Source organism: Alexandromys fortis, unplaced genomic scaffold (genome assembly GCF_014885135.2).
Source record: "Alexandromys fortis isolate MF-2015 unplaced genomic scaffold, M_Fortis_MF-2015_v1.1 scaffold_22, whole genome shotgun sequence".
NCBI classification, from domain to species: Eukaryota; Metazoa; Chordata; class Mammalia; order Rodentia; family Cricetidae; genus Alexandromys; species Alexandromys fortis.
The window spans coordinates 12518710-12537441 of record NW_026067900.1 but is presented as its reverse complement, the minus strand read 5'-3'; positions in this window follow the sequence as shown (position 1 = coordinate 12537441).

Genomic DNA, 18732 nt, shown 5'->3' with positions numbered 1-18732 from the left:
GCCACCTCAGTCTTATTGATTAGCCCTAAACCCTAATAAAAGCCTATTTTAAACAGCTCCTAAAGAACAACACTGCATACTGACCTCTGGAATCCACATGCAAATGCACACACATACCCGTACACACATGAACACACACACACACACACACACACACACACACACACACACATCATTACCTTTCACTGAGTTTCCATGTGGATGTCATCCTTTAACCACTGGGGTGGCCACTATGAGGACTGCCTGCCTGCTGACAGTTGAGTTATTCCTTCCAGAAATGTTAAGCTTCCCTTAACTTCATGCTTGACATTAGTCTCTATATCAATTTCTTCTTACTACATAGTGTGTTTTCCTACAGATTTCTTTAAACTAGTTACTTTAAAGTAAGCACAAACTAGTCACAAGTCTTTGTGTCCAAACTGGTGTTCATATAAATTGATATGTAAACACATTAATATAAAGAACAAGCATGAGAAAGAAGCCTGAACACAAGACAGAACATTAAGCCTGTACTTTATAAAGTCCAGACTCAGCTAGAACCTGACATAAAGGTTCAGAGCTCAGTCATGAGCCCTGAATTTGGAGATCTCTTCATGGACTGTGACTGCTCTCTACTGGACAGAAGATATATCAGCTAGGCTTCAGTGTTAGTATTTCTGAAGAGAGTGGATACATCATTTTTTTCTCATACAAAAGAGCTACAGAATCACTTCTTATTCTAATTTTTTTAAATATAATTTTTTATTGAAAAAAAAAGATTTCCGCCTCCTCCCCGCCTCCCATTTCCCTCCCCGTCTCCCTTTTCCCCCCTCCTCCCTCTCCTCTCCCCCTCCCTCTCCAGTCTGAGGGGCAGTCAGGGTTCCCTGCCCTGTGGAAAGTCCAAAGTCCTCCCCGCTCCATCCTGGTCTAGGAAGGTGGACATCCAAACTGGCTAGGCTCCCACAAAGCCAGAACATGAAGTAGGATCAAAACCCAGTGACATTGTCCTTGGCTTCTCAGCAGCCCTCATTGTCCGCCATATTCAGAGAGTCCGGTTTTATCCCATGCTTTTTCAGTCGCAGTCCAGCTGGCCTTGGTGAGCTCACACTAGATCAGCCCCACTGTCTCCGTGGGTGGGTGCACCCCTCGTGGTCCTGACATCTTTGCTAATTTTTATAAGAAAGATGGTTATACATTATAATTAATATCTGAAAACTTTGATTATTTCAAAAAGAGAAAGATATATGTATTAGCTTTATTTTAAAATGTGCTTTTAAACTTATTACCAAGTTATTTCCAGCTAATTGGTATTCATATCATCATTTATTTAGATATCTTTATTACTCACTGTTCAACGAACAATAATTTAGTATGCTTGTTCTTAAAGAGAAGTTCACTATTCCCTGTATTGCAGAGAAGTAGGGGGAGAGAAAGATTTACACATGGTAGTAGCAATTCCCTGTTGGTATTTTATTAACTAAAACTAACAAAACAGTCAGACATCAATTTTGAAACTAAGAATCTAGTAATTCCAGTTTTGAAAATACAGCAGCTGCCTGGGACTGCTGCTCCCCTGATGCCGGCCCTGCTCATCCCACACTGTCAGCACTGCACTCCTGCTGCGATGGGAAACTGTTTATTTGTTGCCAATCTGCCCTTCACACCCCTCTCCATGAGTAAAGCATAGAATTGTGACAGAAGGAAGGATGAGGACTTTGCAACTTGACGAAAAGGAAACAAAGGAGCATATAAGGAAAAAAAATCACAAAATGAAATTAAATTTATAAGTTTCCAGAAAAATAACACAAAGATAAGCCTTTCTAATGTCTTCTGATTTTCAGTTCAAATATCTGTATATTACCCACAATATATTGCAGAAAGAATTATATATTAAACACTTTAATTAAAGAAATTATTTTCAAGCCGGTCTATGTGTAGTCCTGCAGTGTCCAGAGGAACACATCACAGAACATCCAGACACAGTTGGCTTTAAGAGAGACATTTTATGGTGTCCCAGGTTTTATACATCCCCTCTTCCCACATTCTTATTTCTCTGGGAGTCTCCTTTTATGATGGGAATTTCCCTCCTATTCTCAACAACCAAACTAAAATGACTTCTCTCTTTCCCTACAAAACCTCCAGAGGAAATTGAGCAGCCTTTTCCTCTCTTAGAAACTTCTTCCAGTTCCTCAGAGTTCCTCTCACTTTCCCTCAGTTTTTCGCCTTTCCGTAACCTTTCCTTAAAAACCTGATTCTGATTCACACACCTCAACAAGAGTCCGCAACTTTAATCTTCATGGTGAGACAGTGACTTCACACCTCTCCTACATGTATCGTTGAGTGTGAGTGTCTAGTAGCTTGGGGGTCATATACAACTGGACCATGAAAGGTTCCAGCATTCCTCAAACCCTGCATATCATCCCTACATAACAATATATATCTCAGCTACATAAAATTGCTATTAATTTTCTAAATAATTTTTATCTCATGCTCTGTGTGGTTCCACTTTGCCTTGACCTGACCTTTGTTACTCTAGTCTTTGCTCTCAGTTAATGCTTTAAGTTCCACTTCAGTTATAACTCTTACAGATGTTCTTTCTTGAACACCAGCTTCTCAAAACTAGAAGTAGGCTTCAGTTCTTCACTCTCCTAATAAAGCTTTCTTCCTTTCATCATGACTGTATAACTGTTCACACACCTGCTCGTATCACAGATAAAGACTGAAAATTATATTTTATTTAATCATTGTTGGAGTGGATCTTTCTTTTTCAAACAGGATCTCATGTAGCCTGGGATAGGCTTGAGTAGACAAGGATGACCTTGAACCCGTGACTCTCCTGTATCTGTCTCTTGAGCATTAGAATTACTACTGTGTCCTACCATGTCCAGTTTATAGGGAACATTTCTATTTTATGTACTTAATTCTATAATTTCATTTCAGACATACAACTAAACTTATCTGGACTGTACTATACCCTCTGGCCTTCTCAATAAACCAGAGCTGCTGACTGATGTCCTAGCAGATTACTGGAATCTCTTTGAATACTCAAATGCTATAGGCACACACTGTCTACATTTAGTAAACATTTGTGCTGTGTGTGTTAGCTGACATGAGACTCCTTACACATTTTCAACCTGAGAAGGCCACATTTTATAACTTTTATGAAGCACGGTTATTTTCTGTGATTCACAATGGCCAGAATATTATTCTTAAGTTCTCAGCATGAACTTGGATGGACACCGAGCGACTGCACTCAGCACTCAGTGTCTGCAGCATCGCCACTGAAATAAATTCACACTGTCTCATAAGGTCAGAAGAAGAATTCCTTATTGCTACTTAGATTGTCCACTCAATCTGACTTCAGGAAACAAGACTATTATTTCTATTAATCTGGCCTAAACATTTGAAATGTTTTTATAGAATTATATTTCTTTATAGAAACATTTCCCCATAACTTAGTCATTTAAAAAAAATCTTTCAGAACAGAACTGATAAAAATTATTACATTCTATATTGATTTAATTATAATTTCTGCATTGTAATGTATTTGACCTAAGTTAATTAGATTTAGTCTTTTAATATCTGACATGGAGTTTTCAGTGGATTTTGGCATACCTGAAGAGCAGTATTCTCTGAGAGGCGTTTTCAGGGGAAAAGAACAGACAGTTTCCCTGAAGGGTGTCTGTTACCAGAAAGTTTGAAACAGTTTTATGGATCTCTTTCAGAAGGTGTTTTTCCTCACCACTGCTGTAGGAGGCTGCTCATTAGTTCCCGGCTGCTCAGACCACGAAATAATCACTCAGAAACTATATTATTTGCAATACTGTTTGGCCAATAGCTTAAGTGTACTCTAACATCTAGAATTAACCTATTTCCATTATTTTATATTTTATTACGAGGGTCATAGCCTACCAGCAAGGTTCCAGCTGGCAGCTCACATTTTCACCCTCTGGCGGCTATCATGGCGTCTCGCAACTCTGCCTTCTTTCTCTCTATATATTTCTTCCAACCTGGCTATATTCTGTTAAGCCATTTGTTCAGAGCAGCTTTTTTATTCATTAACCAATAAAAGCAACACATATACAGAAGGACTTCACACCATACCACTAAGAATAACATTCTGCATGATGCTCATTTGAACAATTTGAATTGTGGGAAGTCAAAACAACCCACAAATGTACTACACAACCAAGTCCAATAGCTGTCATTTTCTTTATTTAAATGTGAAAAGGAAGTAGAATGGATTGGGGAAAAAAGAAGAAGAAGCAATGGATGTGCCTGTGAATGGCTCTTTGTGTTTCTTACTGTCAGCATTAATCGCAAACAGGTATAGTAGAATACTATTTGTGTGGTCTTGTATTTGCCATTTTGGTTATGGTATCTTCCATGTATTCAAGTCTGTGTCATTATCAAGTCTTTTTCCTCACTTGAGAACAAGATCAAAACATGACATAACCAATGAAGTACTCTGATGGTTCACAAGGGTCACAGTCAAAAGTATGTTAGAACTATTGGTAAACTGTAATTTCTGATGAGCTAGGTTATGCCATGCCATTTTTTGTTTTAGAAACTATTCATTTTATCCCCCAAAATAACGTCATCATAAGATCCAGAGAGCAGAAAGTTTAAGGAGTGAGTTAGGTGGTGGTGGATGACATTCATTCTAAAGATATTCAGATAAACAAGTTATGAAAATTGACAACTGACAGCATTGAGGGAACCTTGAGGTATAATGCAAAACCTGTGGGAAGAACCTTCAGGACACTAAAAACACTACAGGAAAGAAGGAAGAGGGAGAGATGAGCAGCAGGCAGCCCAGTAAGAATGTGTGTGCAACAGCTAAATACAGAAGATTTTTTTTTCTCAGATGGACAAGGAATCGTTGTTGGGGTTGAAGCAAAGATAAGAGGTGACTCGAATTTAGTCCAGGTCTCATCTCTTTGAATGGAACATATGTCAAATAATCTGTTGCAATTTCTATCCAACTGCACTGGGGGGCAAGGTGCTGCTAACCAAGGATATGCAGAACCAGCACAAAAATCCAGACCCAAGAGAGGACTCTCTGACTGAACACTTGCCTGCTTGACCTGTTCCCTCTACAGCAATCTGTGGGTCTTTAAACACCCACAGTTCCATAAATTACAGAGCAAAATAGGCATGGAATATGTGTGTGTGTATGTCCTCACCTTTAGATAAAGCTCTAGATAGCTTAAAATGCATTTTTATATGCACACCCTTATCCAGGTGACTTTTCAAAAAGGGATTGTAAAGCAATATTTTCACATCATTTAAATGAAGAAAAAAATCCAAATTTTATTTTCATTTTGGTGAAAAAAAAGTCCTCTTTAGTTGAGAATATTTCTTCCTGAGACTAACTTTTCCAAAAATCCAAATGCAATTGTTAGAATGAGAAAAACAACTTCACTGCGTCTTAACTAGTTTTTCAAGTTGATATCTAAATAAAAGCTTAGGGTTGTTAATCAGCAGTAATGTAAGTTAGTGGAGATATCAACTCCCAAAGTTGTGCTTCATATGTATCTTAAGGATCTCATCAGAGCAGACTACACAGACATTCACTCACCATTAAGGGTTAATTTTCTCAGGATCTAGTGCCACCCTTATATCTAACAGAATTTAACCTACTGTGATATTCTATTAGCTTACCAACAATGTTCTAAAGTCTTTTATCTTATTCATAACAAAAAGTAAAGAATAGGTATTTTGCAGAGTAACGTATTTAAAATACAATGGGATATATGTAAAATAATCAAAAGATACATCTAATCCTCATGCCCATTATACTTCATGGCGCTTCCAACACCTAGGGCATCTTACTATTCCTGCATAAAGCAAAGGATATCGCAATAGAAACACTCAGAAAATAGTCAATCTGTGATTTAGTGTTGTAAACCATAAATAATATGTAAATGAGAAAATAACTTAGAAGTTCAAAATTCTACAGAATTAATGACTTGAAATCTATGGCTGTAAAGTAAGTGCATATGACAGAATAAACGCTATCCAAAGGTGTGTATATGATCCCCAGGATCTACAAATGTATTGCCTTTTATGGCAAAGGCTCATCTTGAGATGGAAAGATTATCCTGATGGGTAGGCGCACTGTAATAACAAAGTTTCTGTGAATAAGGGGAGAGAGCAGGAGCAGAGCCAGAAGGGGGGATATTTTAAGATACAAATTGAGGATGAGAGCCAGAGATTCAAAGATGCCTTGATTCTGGCTTTGAACTTGGATGAGCATTTTAGGAGGCTGGAAATTTAAGTGGCCTCTGGAAGGCAGAAAGGACAAAGAAACACATGATCCCCAAAAATCGCCAGGAGAAATGAGACTCCACTCATCATTCATTTTGGACTCTGTAACCATAGATAATAAACCTAAGTCACTTTACTCCACTAAATTTATTGTCATTGAAAGAGAGAATTAACACAGATTTGATAATGAATGCAGAGGTACTATTATAACAGATACTTAAGAATGCAGGAGGAGCTTTGAAATTGAGGAAAAGGTACAGGCTGGGATAAGGCCAAGAATGTGAGAAACCCCAAAGAATGTGAGTTTGCTTTGAACACAAGTGACCTGGTCAAAGGCCTGGCTGGGAAAGAGTCAGGGTGAAGTGGAGGGTGTGGTAGAGAAACCCTGTATCATCCCACATGCCTACATAGTCTCTCTGTCGACAGAAATCTGAGCACCCAGGAAACTCCTGGGAAGAATGAGTAGGAAACAAAAGGCATTGCTTCAGAGCTGGGGGTCAGGACCTTTATTGTACAGGGTAGACAATGTCACATGACCTATTTCTTGCAGTTATGTAGAAAGTAGATTTTTAGTGACTGTGTCCAGGTTCTTCTTTCCACAAAGAATAAAGCATGAGAAGAAAAAGCTAGACTGAAGGAAGAACTCTTCAGAAAAAGGGAAGGTAAACTTGATAATACCGGAATTCCGTGGCCTATTCAGATGGCAAAAGATGCAAAGAACAAGTTAAGAAAGTATCTTCTTAAGACAAGCTCAAGAGCATGAAACCTCTTGCAATTGCCTCAGATATATCAAGGAATCTAAACATTTACTCCCTCAGAACACTCCATGGAAAGATTAGGATGGCCACTGATAAAGGCCTCCGTCATCTCCACAGTTTCCTTATTGATTCTTTTGTTAGAAACTACGCTGTGTTTGCAGGGCTTCATGGCACAGAGCAAATTCAAATAGCCGGCCTGAGTCTCAGAACAAAAGAGAGAGAATGCCTAGGGCACAGCTCAGCCAATGCGATGCCATGGCTCAGTTGTGAGTAGTAAAGAGGTAAATTCTTTCATTTGATGCAGTTTTGCAGTCCTAAACTCGTCTTTTTGATTTATAGTCTTACTACATTGTGGGGAAAGATAATTTGAATTTGGTAATATTTATGCCTTTCTATGTTTTAAATGGAAATAACCACAGCTACTATTCAATGCTGGTTTCTTATCTCTGTATGATACCTTTGGGACAAATAACTTGTTTTCTCATTTTAGAGATGAAGACATAACTTCCCTTTAGGAGAGACTGAAACTGGAGCCCCATCCATATCTGACTTCTATGTTGTCAATGATAAATTTTGGTTCTTTGAGCTGATGAAGTATAGATGAGATCTTTAAATTTAGTATTGAAACATTTTTAAACTATGGCAGACACTTTGGGGAACCTTGGGATGAATAAATGTGTTTTTTATGTGATCCTTGAGGTCCAGATAATACATGGGGTATTCAGCTTGCTGAGACGTTCACATCCGTCTGGAGGAAACTGTCATTTGGAAGACTGGAAAACTGACGCTTTTTACTAGCTACAGGGAAGACAGAAACCCAGCGAAGGAAATATCTACCGGCAAATATCTATCTAAGAGCAGCTTGTTGAAGACTTGCGTTTGCCAACAGAAAACAAATAAAAGTTGAATGAAATCCAAAATTCATGTGTTTGAAAACCACTGCAAGGAGTGTAGCAGTATAACAGAGGAACTCTTAAGTCAGGAAAACCAGCAGGCTCAGAAGGGATCTGAAGGACAGAGATACTAATTCCAGCACATTTGTGTTCCCTTCAGCTTAAGGAGACGTTCGGGTGCAGACTGACGCTATGGGATCTTGGTGTGCTTAAGATGTAGTCAAAATCAGGGAGCTCAGAGGCCTTCACTCAGAGAGCTTTCCCCTCACAAATACTGCCCAGAGTTGAGACGCACAGGATGGAGAGATAAAGGACTAACACAAAACATCTGATTAAGCCGAAATTTCAATGTTTTTTTCCCCCTTACTCTGAGTAGACAAACATTCTGGAGGGAGGGGCCCTGTGAACAGAGCAAAATAAACCAGAAAGTCCTGGGGGAAACAGAGAGCTGAGAGCTATGGCTCTTTGTGCTGTGGTTACTTAAGGATTCTGAATGCAGCCAGAGCCTGGGAATCGGGAGTTTTCCTCTGGGGTCTAAGAAAACCGGCAGATGTTTATGAATCATTTGGAATAAGAACTTTTTTTTTAAAAAAAATGGAGAACTCTAATGTCTCAAAATGTGATCTGTATTCCCTAAACATACATAGTCCATTTGGAACCCAGATAATCTAAAAGGTCACATGATGAAGCTAAGCACTGTATTGAAAAGATAACAATGCCTTCCACACTCTTGGTCCTAAGGGGGAAAATGGTAATGTGATCCATGTCCCAAAGAAAAGATTCCTTATTGGTGATCACAACACCCCATCCAATATACCCAGTGGAGGGGTGCAGCTCCCACTTAACAACAAACATCATCAGCTACAATTATTTCATATGCAATGTATTCAACCAAAAATCATAATTATGCCAAAAGTTCCCCCAAGATCCCAGGGCTAAACATTAGGAAAAATATCAAACCATATGAACAAAGAAAAAGTATGAAATTATTACTAAATGATTTCCAAGTAGGTTCAAAGAAGGAAATGAATAAAAATAAGCAACTAAGAAATAGACACAAAATAACTGATATATTGATTCTATGTCCAGGTTTTTTTGTTTGTTTAAAAAAAATTCTCTGAAAATGAAAACAAATGAAAAATGTTTTCCATGGATCAAAAACTAATAGAATTTATCTCCAGGTGACATACATCAAAAGGTATATTAAGTTCTTTGAAGGTGTTCATGGTTTTTGCCTCAAGCTCTCTGTGCACCCGAGGATTAACTTAAACTTCTGATCTTCCAACCTTCATCTCCCTCTTGTTTGATTCTGGGTGGCCATTTCCATGCCTGCTTTCTACAGAGCTGGACAGCTATGCTGTACCAGCTCTACAGCAGTTAACTGAGCTACATTCTCCACCCTTAAATGCAGCATGTGAAAAAGAATTAACATGGGATTTTAAAAAAGAATCATAAAAAGAGGAAGAATAAATGTGTGGGCTAAAATCAACAGACTTGATTTTTAAAATATAGAATAATGGTGCCCAAAGTACTTGAATAAAGAGTATGTGCATATGTAAGAGAGGGGGGGTGCCAATAATAATGCAAAGAACAGAACTGTTGTAAACAAAAAAACAAAAACAAATGTGTGTGATGGGTACTGTTGGCTGCCAGTTGGAGAATTTAGTATCACCTGGGAGATGGGTCTCTGCACAAATCTTTGAGAGATTATCTTGGTGACATTGATTGAGATTAATTGTAGCTTAGTTAAATCTCACGCAGAGAATCCTGGACTTTGTGAAGTGGGGAAAAGGAATGGACTGGCAGCTCACGCTCATCCGTTTCCTGACACTCATGACCAGCTGCTTCAAGTCGCAGCTGCCTTGATGTACCTTCCATGCTGGACTGCATCTTGACTGTGAGCTACAATCAACCCCTTCTCCCTCAACCTGATATTGTCACAGTATTTTAACACAGTGAGAGCAAAGGAACTAATAAAGTATGTTTTAGGATTCTAACATTATTTTACAATTAGAAATGTGATAATTTAATATAAAATATTTCAAAATGTAGTAAAAGGATGTCAGTAATAGATTAGCAGTAGGGGGAATGCAATTTGCCAACCCCCCCCCAAAAAAAAGTAAACAGCAGAGGAAACAAGTGGCTCAAATGTGAGACATGTCCCATAGGCTCATGTGTTTGAACATTTGTTTCCCAGCTGCTCATTCTGCTTGGAAAGCTGTAAAATCTTTATGAGGTAGGACATCACTCACTACTAAAAGGAATGATTATCTGGAGGCAGGCACTGAGGCTCTGTAGCCTGGCCCCACTTCCACTTGACCCGGCAACTGCAATGTGACCAGCTGCCTCCTGCTCCTGCTGCCACCCCTTCCCCACCGCGATGGACTCTAGCTCCTCAGTTTAAACTTTGATGCAAACATTTTACTTGATTTTTTATTTATTGTTCTGGCTGCACCTTAACTTCATGGTAATTGTTTTCATGTAATTGTCTTAATGGCATGGAGAGAGGGCTCAGCGATTAAGAGCACTGCCTGCTCTTCCAGAGGTCCTGGGTTTTATTCCCAGCAACCACATGGTGGCTCCTAACCATCTGTAATGAGATCTGGTGCCCTCTTGAGGAAAGGACTGTGTCAATCGTCCTCATCAACTTAGACCATGAAACCCAATATGGACAAGTTCAACAGAACTGCCATATATGGGCTGCCCATGCATGCTTCATCATTGCCAGTGCATAAATTTCATTCAATTCATTCAACTGTCTTAATACATCATTTTTAAACTAAGAAAAACTGAAAAAAATATTTTATTTAGCTGAGGTGTGTGTGTGTATGTGTGTGTGTGTGTGTACCTGTGTGTGTGTACCTGTGTGAGTAGAGGCCAGAAGAGGGCATTGTTTCCCTCAAAGCTATAGTGACAAGGGTTTGCAGGATTATGAGTGCAGGGATCCTAAGTTTATACTCTTGATTGTGCAATGAACACTCAACCACTGAGTCACCTCTCCAGGCCTCATATGATTTTGTCCTAATTTACATCCCTTGAACGCTGCTGCTAATAGTGACAGATTTAACTTTTATGTAAGCCTGAATACTTAATTAATATTAGCAACACACGAATTCTTTACACATTTGAGAGACTTACATTATGTATAACAGATTCTTTTAAGAAACATTAATAAAGGACAGGGGCTGAGGAGATTGCTCAGTGGTTAAGAAACACTAAAACAGAACTGAGCGATGCTCATCAAGAACACATATTTATTGTTCTTGCAATAAATCCAAGTTTGATTTCAAGCCCCCCTACGGAGTGGGTCACGACAGCCTGTATCTCCAGCTCTATGGATATCTGATACTGCTGGTCTCTGCAGGCACCCACATCTACGGGCTCATAATCACACAAAGATACGCATACATAAAAATAGGATAAATCTTTTTTAAAAAACTAAATATAATAAAACTACCATTGTTTAAATGAATATATAAAGCAAAACTTTACCTAGAATTGGAATTTAATTATCAATATGATAGACTATACTAAAAATGTTACAATGGCTCTAAAGTAATGCTTTTAGGGTCTAAGATCAATCAAATACCTCCAAAAGAACATTATGCCAAATCTAAAGAAGAGCTAATCAACAAAATAAGAGTGGGGATCAATATATAGGTAGATAAATGCCACTTTCAGAATTTTCTTTCAGAAAATGAATGATATTGACTTGAAAAAATAGAAAAGTAACACAAATTATTGGCGCTTATAACGCAGAAATTAAAAATGTTTAGAAATATTATGAACAACTTTATGTCAATGTAAAAATTTATACTACAGACAAATTATTTTAAAATACAAATTTCCAAAGCAAATAAAACTACAATAGCTGATTAACCCAACACTGAGTAAGGAAACAGAGACTATACTTAAAATGTCTGAGCCCCGGGTGCTTTTACTTACAAGTTTGAACATTGATCTCTTTTACGTAAAGGAAAAAACGGTGCTCGTTCATGACCTTTCAGAATTCTCCTAGAACAGAAATGATACAAACATTTTCCATCACTTTTATGACCCTATCATCATATTGATACAAAACACAGTGAGAGATTCAATATTAAGGTTCCGCACCCATCTCTCATGTAAACATAATCAGTAAAACACTAAACAAAATATCAGCAAGTCAAACTTTACGCTACATACACAAACACACACACATATATGTATAGATAGACAGAGGCAGGCGTAGAGATAGAGTACTATAACTAACCTAAGAACAAGCCCAAGAATGCAAAATGAGGTTGACACTCAGAAAACACCCAATATAATTCATTATACAAACATTTAAAAAAATGAGTAACATATTCAAATGTTTGACAAGGGGACTAGGAAGCTGGCTGAGCAGTTAAGAACATGTACTCTTCTTGTGGAATCCCAGTTTGTGTTCCAGAACCCATGTCAGGCAGCTCCCAACTATCTATAACTCCAAACCTAGGGGTTCTGACAACTTTCCTGGCCTCTGTGGTGTCCATGGAGACTGCTCGTTCATTTCCCAGCCACTCAGACCCAAAATAATCATTCAGAGACTATATTAATTACAATACTGCATGGCCTATTAGCTTATGCATATTTCAAGCTAGCCCTTACATCTTAAATTAACCCATTTATATTAATCAGTGCATCACCATGAGGTTGTGGCCTACCAGCAAGGTTCCAGCATCTGTCTCCTCCAGTGGTTACATGGTGTCTCACTGAATCCGCCTATTTTCTGCATTATCTCTGCTTGGAATTCCTGCCTTACTGTATTCCGCCCTATGATGGGCCCAAGCAGCTTCTTTATTCATTAACCAAAGACATTCACAGTGTACAGGATATTAGCTTAAACTCAAGTTGTCAGATCTGGAACTGGGCATCCTGAACTCAGGTCTGAATGTTGGAGTCAGAGTACAGGTCCTCAATGCTCTGGTCTAGGTACTGCTTCTGTCACCATTATAGGTCTATCCTGTTCAACTCTGTCGTGTTCTCTGATATAGCTATAATGCATGCATCTAGAAAAATTTGATGCATGACTACTATTTAAAGAATCTTCAGAAGTTAGTAATAAACGACTAAAAGTGAAAATGTATAAACACATAGTGAGGAGAAATAATCAGAGTAAATAAACTTTAGATATTTGCTTGTCTTTAAGAAGTAAAAATCCCTCTTAATTTGCCTAGGATGTAAGGAATATAAGACCTACAGATAGGTCTACAAGTTTTATACAGAAAGAACTGATTTGCTTTAATTAAAACCCAGATATAATGGCAAACATAGCAAACCGAACAAACAAAAACTTTACTTAACCATGATACAAGAGTCAAAAGAAATAAATTGGTGCTGGTATCTCCTGCTAGACATCTCTTGTCCCTTCCAGATCCACCCACATGGCCTCTCCACTGCCTTCCTATGGGTTGAGTCAATGGGAACCACCAGGTAAAAAATGGGGGCGGAGGGGGAGTGATATCTAGGCATTTATACCTCAAATTCTATCTTGAAGAATCATCTTAGTCTTCATTCTTTGAATGATCAAAACTCTACAGTATGCTCTCATTTCTAACTTTTTCTTCTAGATTCTGAGAGCCATTCTTTCTCTCAAGATTAACATATGAAAGAAAGAAATTGGCAAAGAAAAAGCTGCAAATTCTCCTCAACCTGGGATACAAGCAACAAACAAAGCATCATTAAGAAAAGCCTGCAGCATAAATCATTGGGAGGGAGGGTGCTATGTAAATTATAAAAGGTCATGAGTCTCCCATAGCTCACTAGTTTGTGAGCGGATACATTTTTTTCTGTTCATTCGCCTATCCATTTGTTTTACAAAACTCACCAACAGAGACGATTCACATGGCATAATTCTGTCTACCTGTATCTCAGCAACACGTTTGGAAGGGAAGCACACACCTGGACCAATTCTCTGTCTCTGGAAGACACTGTTCCAGGAAAACATTAGTCTAAAGAGCTTGAGGAGCCTGCACTCTTTGGAGATACAGCACCAGCACAGAGTTCTGGAGATGCAATGACATCACAACAAATTAAGAAGAACTGTGTTCACAGAAGTCAAACCTGGACACATCACCCCCAAGTCACTTCTCTGTGCTGCCCACAGAAGAACCCCAAACAACTGTGCAAACAGAAACTGAGTAATGACTAGTTGTGACCAGTTAAGGATCATGGAATATGTGGGGTTTATTTTCAATCTTTGATTTAAAATAAAAAAAAAATAAATGTATCAAAAACTAAGAGTCCTGAACCCAAAACTATAGAGCGGGCCAATGAAATAATGTAAACAGACTTATTACTCAGGTCATGTGAAAATCATGAGCTTTTAGTAAAGTTCCAAAAATAAAAACAGAAATTCAAATGAATTAAATGTGCTTTGGTTTTATAGTGCATTGATTCAATCTAATGATTGAGTATAAAATGTGTGCCATAGCATACAAAGTTAGTTCATGTATCTGTAAATTTTACATTTAAATTTAGAGCCCAATAAAAGACTAAAATTAAATGAAAACTATATATAAATTCTGTGCTGGATTTACTTTACTATACCAGTTTTATTTTAGGACTCTCCAGTCCCTCACTCAAAAAGAAATTTCAACAGATGCCTCGCTGTATAGAGGGTATACAGATTTTAAGTGAACTCTGCATGAGTGGACTAAGAGGAAAGCATCTTTTACAGTTAAGTTTCAGATCAAAAATTAAGTTGTTCTCCAATTACTGTTTATTGTCCATTTCTTAATTATTAAGTTTTAATATAACATACTTTGCCCTATATTTTTCAACATTTTTAAAAACTATTTGGCCTTCTCTGGCCAAAGCGTGCAGAAACATATATAATTAAAGAACTATAACCACTCTGTGACTTCACACAAGAACAATAAACCACATAATAGAATTATAAAGTAATAAGAAATAAATATGTTAAATTTGGATCCAATTAATTAATGTAAAAAAATCAATAGTTGGACTAGGTATGGTGATGTATGCCTTTAATCCCAGCATTTGGGAGGCAGAGACAGATCTATGAGTCTAAGGACAGCCTGGTCTATATAGATTTCAAAGCCAGCCAGGGATACATAGTGAGAGAATATCTTTTTAAAAAAATCAGTTTTAATTAATCGATTTGAGATGAAGAAAATTGTTCTTTAAGTAGACTTAATATTGGATAAATGAATTGATTCTTAGCTTAAAATATGAAAATATACTTTCTCAGCCACTTAAGTATAATAGATTAAATTAATAAAGATCTAAAAATTTTACTTTTGTTGTGATCACCAAGACCATCACCGATATAAGGTGATATCAACACTATTTAATTTGGGTTTGGCTAATGTAACATGTATTCTGAGTTTACGCTGGTCTACATCTTGCAGTAGTACTCACTTGTTTCACTTGATTGGCATGCCATAAGCAAGCACCAAAAGCACTCAAACAAGCCTCTCCCCTAACAGAAAGCTAAGGTTATAACTCAAACACTCTGGACTCAGAATCCATGACCTTAAGCACACAAAAAGAGCATATCATGACATTTATTACGTTTGGGATCTTGGAGTACAGCTTTTTCTCACAGTCCACAATGTATTTCTGCCTCTTTTTCTGTAATGGCTTCCTGTCCTATACTCCCTAAAGATACAGGGACTCCTCATTATTCTCTGTGGAACGTAAATTGTCTAATCAAATAATCCTTGTTTCTTATCTCAGACTTTCTAATCAAGGTAACCTACAAATGTAGTTCTAAGTGCCAGGAATGCACACAAAGCTCCTTAGATGAGCACTCAGCCTGTTAGAAGATCAGCCCAATAAGACAAACACGGTAAAGATAAGCTTCAGACACATCGTTCTCCAACCACAAGATCACAGGAACTCCTAGACAATAGTGACCAAACCAGAGCACACAGCACACATCAGAAGAAACCAAGAGCTTCTAAATATACTCATTACTGATTTCAGGCCTCTAACCCAAGACTTTCAAACTCAACGGTACAGGAATTAAATTAATGTTTCTGACAGTTTCGCAAATAATACTAACGACAACAGTGAGAATACCAGACCAGACTCAGAGAAATTCATACCAAGGTTTTCTCAGTTCTTTAGAAACATATTTTTGGGGAGAATGTCTCATTTGTGAATTTAGACTTTTAATTTTAAAAAGAGCTCAGGAAATTATAAAGACTCAAGGAATCAAAACTCATTGGCCTGTTGTAAGAAATCTTAGAGACATGAGTCAATTCTGTATTTCTTCAAACTAAATGCCCACTCTTTCCATCAGGATGTCTGTTTAATTGCATGTAACTAGTGTTCTGATAGATATTGTGAGTGTTTGGCTGTTGTCAAACATTAATTTATCTGCACATTGGTTAATCTAGCCAGGTGGTTTTTGTTTTGCACTGTGACTTATACTACGAGCTCATGAATGGCCCAAGGGAATTCATTTATTTCTTGTTAATATTTACTCTTTAGGCATGAGTTATAGTAGAAGCATTGCTAATCTGAGTCTTAGAGTCATCTGATGCTGCACTAAAGATACATAAAATTCAGATTGAGACCAGGTGTCTAAAAACTTGGCATCAGCTTTGGCAAAATGTCATGACACATCATGGAAATATTTAATTTTACTAAATCGCTATCAGAATTAAGTTTCTAATGTATTTAGCAAATAATTAAAATTCATAATTCTAACATCATACAGAATTAAATTTCCACATATTCTTATCGAAACCAACATCAGTTCACCACTTGGCAGAAGAATAAAGGTTTCTAAAGTTTTGAATACACAGTATTTTATTCTCAAGCATAAATGTATCCTTTAGCAACATTCTACAAGATTTGCTTAGAGGACAGATATGTTCCCTTAACTAATATTAACAAAAGTGCCTCCTACTGTAGATTTTCAGCATAGAAATTGTCCCTCCAAACCATTATCTTACTATTACTATACATTTTAAAATATCATTTAGAAAAAAAATTAAAACTTGAATTGACAGTACAGAAGATACAATTTGCCCCATTGTTAACATTTTACATTAAGATATTCATTTTAGCCAATTATGAAACTCATCCCTATATGGGGGCTAATTCTTCCTTTCTCAGTAGACATTAGTTGCCTTTAGTTTGTTGTCTATGGGTGGAACATTACAATATTTTCTTCTTTCTATGTTAGTATGCTTATTGGTGTCTTTTCAGATCTTGATTAGCCAGTCATTTCTAAGAGATAGTCTTTCTTTTTTTAACAATTTCTTTATTTTATGTTTTTTTAAAAGAAAACAAACTATCTTTTTTATTTAACGTATCAATCCCAGTTTCCACTCCCTCCCCTCCTCCCATTTCTCCCACCCCACCCCCCATCCACTCTTCAGAGAGGGCAAGGCACATTGCTCTAGGGAAGGTCCAAAAAGAAAACACAAACTATGAGAGTCTTTCTTTTTCTGACCAAAACACAGATTTTTTTTTGTTCCTCTGGTTCTTACCATCTTTCCACCTCCTCTTCCATGGTGTTTCCTGAGCCTTGGGTGCAGGAGTCGTATTGTAGATGTATCTATTGGGGTCACCTACCATCCATTGACCACTGCACTGTGTATAGTTGTGGGTCTCTATGAGTTTTAAAATGTAGATAGGAGTCATGCTAGACTAGAGTGGCAATAATAGATTGTCTTCTAAGATCCATAAACTCACTATCCCTGGAGAGATAGATAGATATCTAGTACCACACAGGATTTCCCTCTTATTCAGTGGATCTAAAGTCCTATTAGACAGCTGTTGGTTACCACCAGCATGTAGATGTTACTGTTACACCTTTAGGGATAGCTTGTCATGCTGATCATCGTTGCTATGAAGTCATATGCAAACAGACAACAAAAGCAGACAAACAGGTTGCATATGCATATATACTATGTAATATATATATATATGTATTTGTGTGTGTATAAAATAGAAAAAGAGGGTGTCATTGTGAGAGTGAACTAATAGGAGTACATGGGAGGGATTGGAGGGAAGGGATATGGTTGCACTGGAGGGAGGAAAAGGGAAGAGGGTAAGGGATATAATTTGATCAAAAGCATATTAAAAATAAAATGATAGTCATTTGATATAATTATTAGATCAATAACAATGCATTCTTATAACTAAACTCTAGTGCTTTGTAGAGTTCCTTAATAGCTACCTAATGCTTTTTCATCTTCCAGGATCCCATCCAGTATTCCATATGGCATATATTTCCTGTGTCTTTGTGGGTTCCTCTTGGCTGTGGAAGTTTGGCAGACTCCCATTGTTTTGGGCGATCTTAACAGTTCTGAAGAGTTCCACCTAATATAGGATTCTCCTCCTCTTTCTTTCAATTATTTTTTAGACTGGGGTTATGGTTGGTAAACAGAAATGCATCTCCCTTTCATTTTCCCATCCCTCCCTTCCTTCTTTTAACCCTTTTTAGTACTGTTTATCTTTCTGACAATGTTAGCTTGTTCCAGGATCATCGTGAATATTTTTTGTCCAATCCTAGAATCACCCCCTTCTCCAAAGACCCTTATTTTCTTGAATTAGAAAACATTAGACTTAGAAGAGCCAGGGAGAGTGACTTGGAAGTTGAGCACTTGGTTCTGAAAGAGGAAAACTGCCACGACCTAAAGACCACCTTGAGCTACATGGTAAGTTTAAGGCCATTCTCTCCTACAATGTGAAAGTGTCCCAAAGAAAGAGAGAGAGAGAGAGAGAGAGAGAGAGAGAGAGAGAGAGAGAGAGAGAGAAGAGAAGAGAAGAGAAGAGAAGAGAAGAGAAGAGAAGAGAAGAGAAGAGAAGAGAAGAGAAGAGAAGAGAAG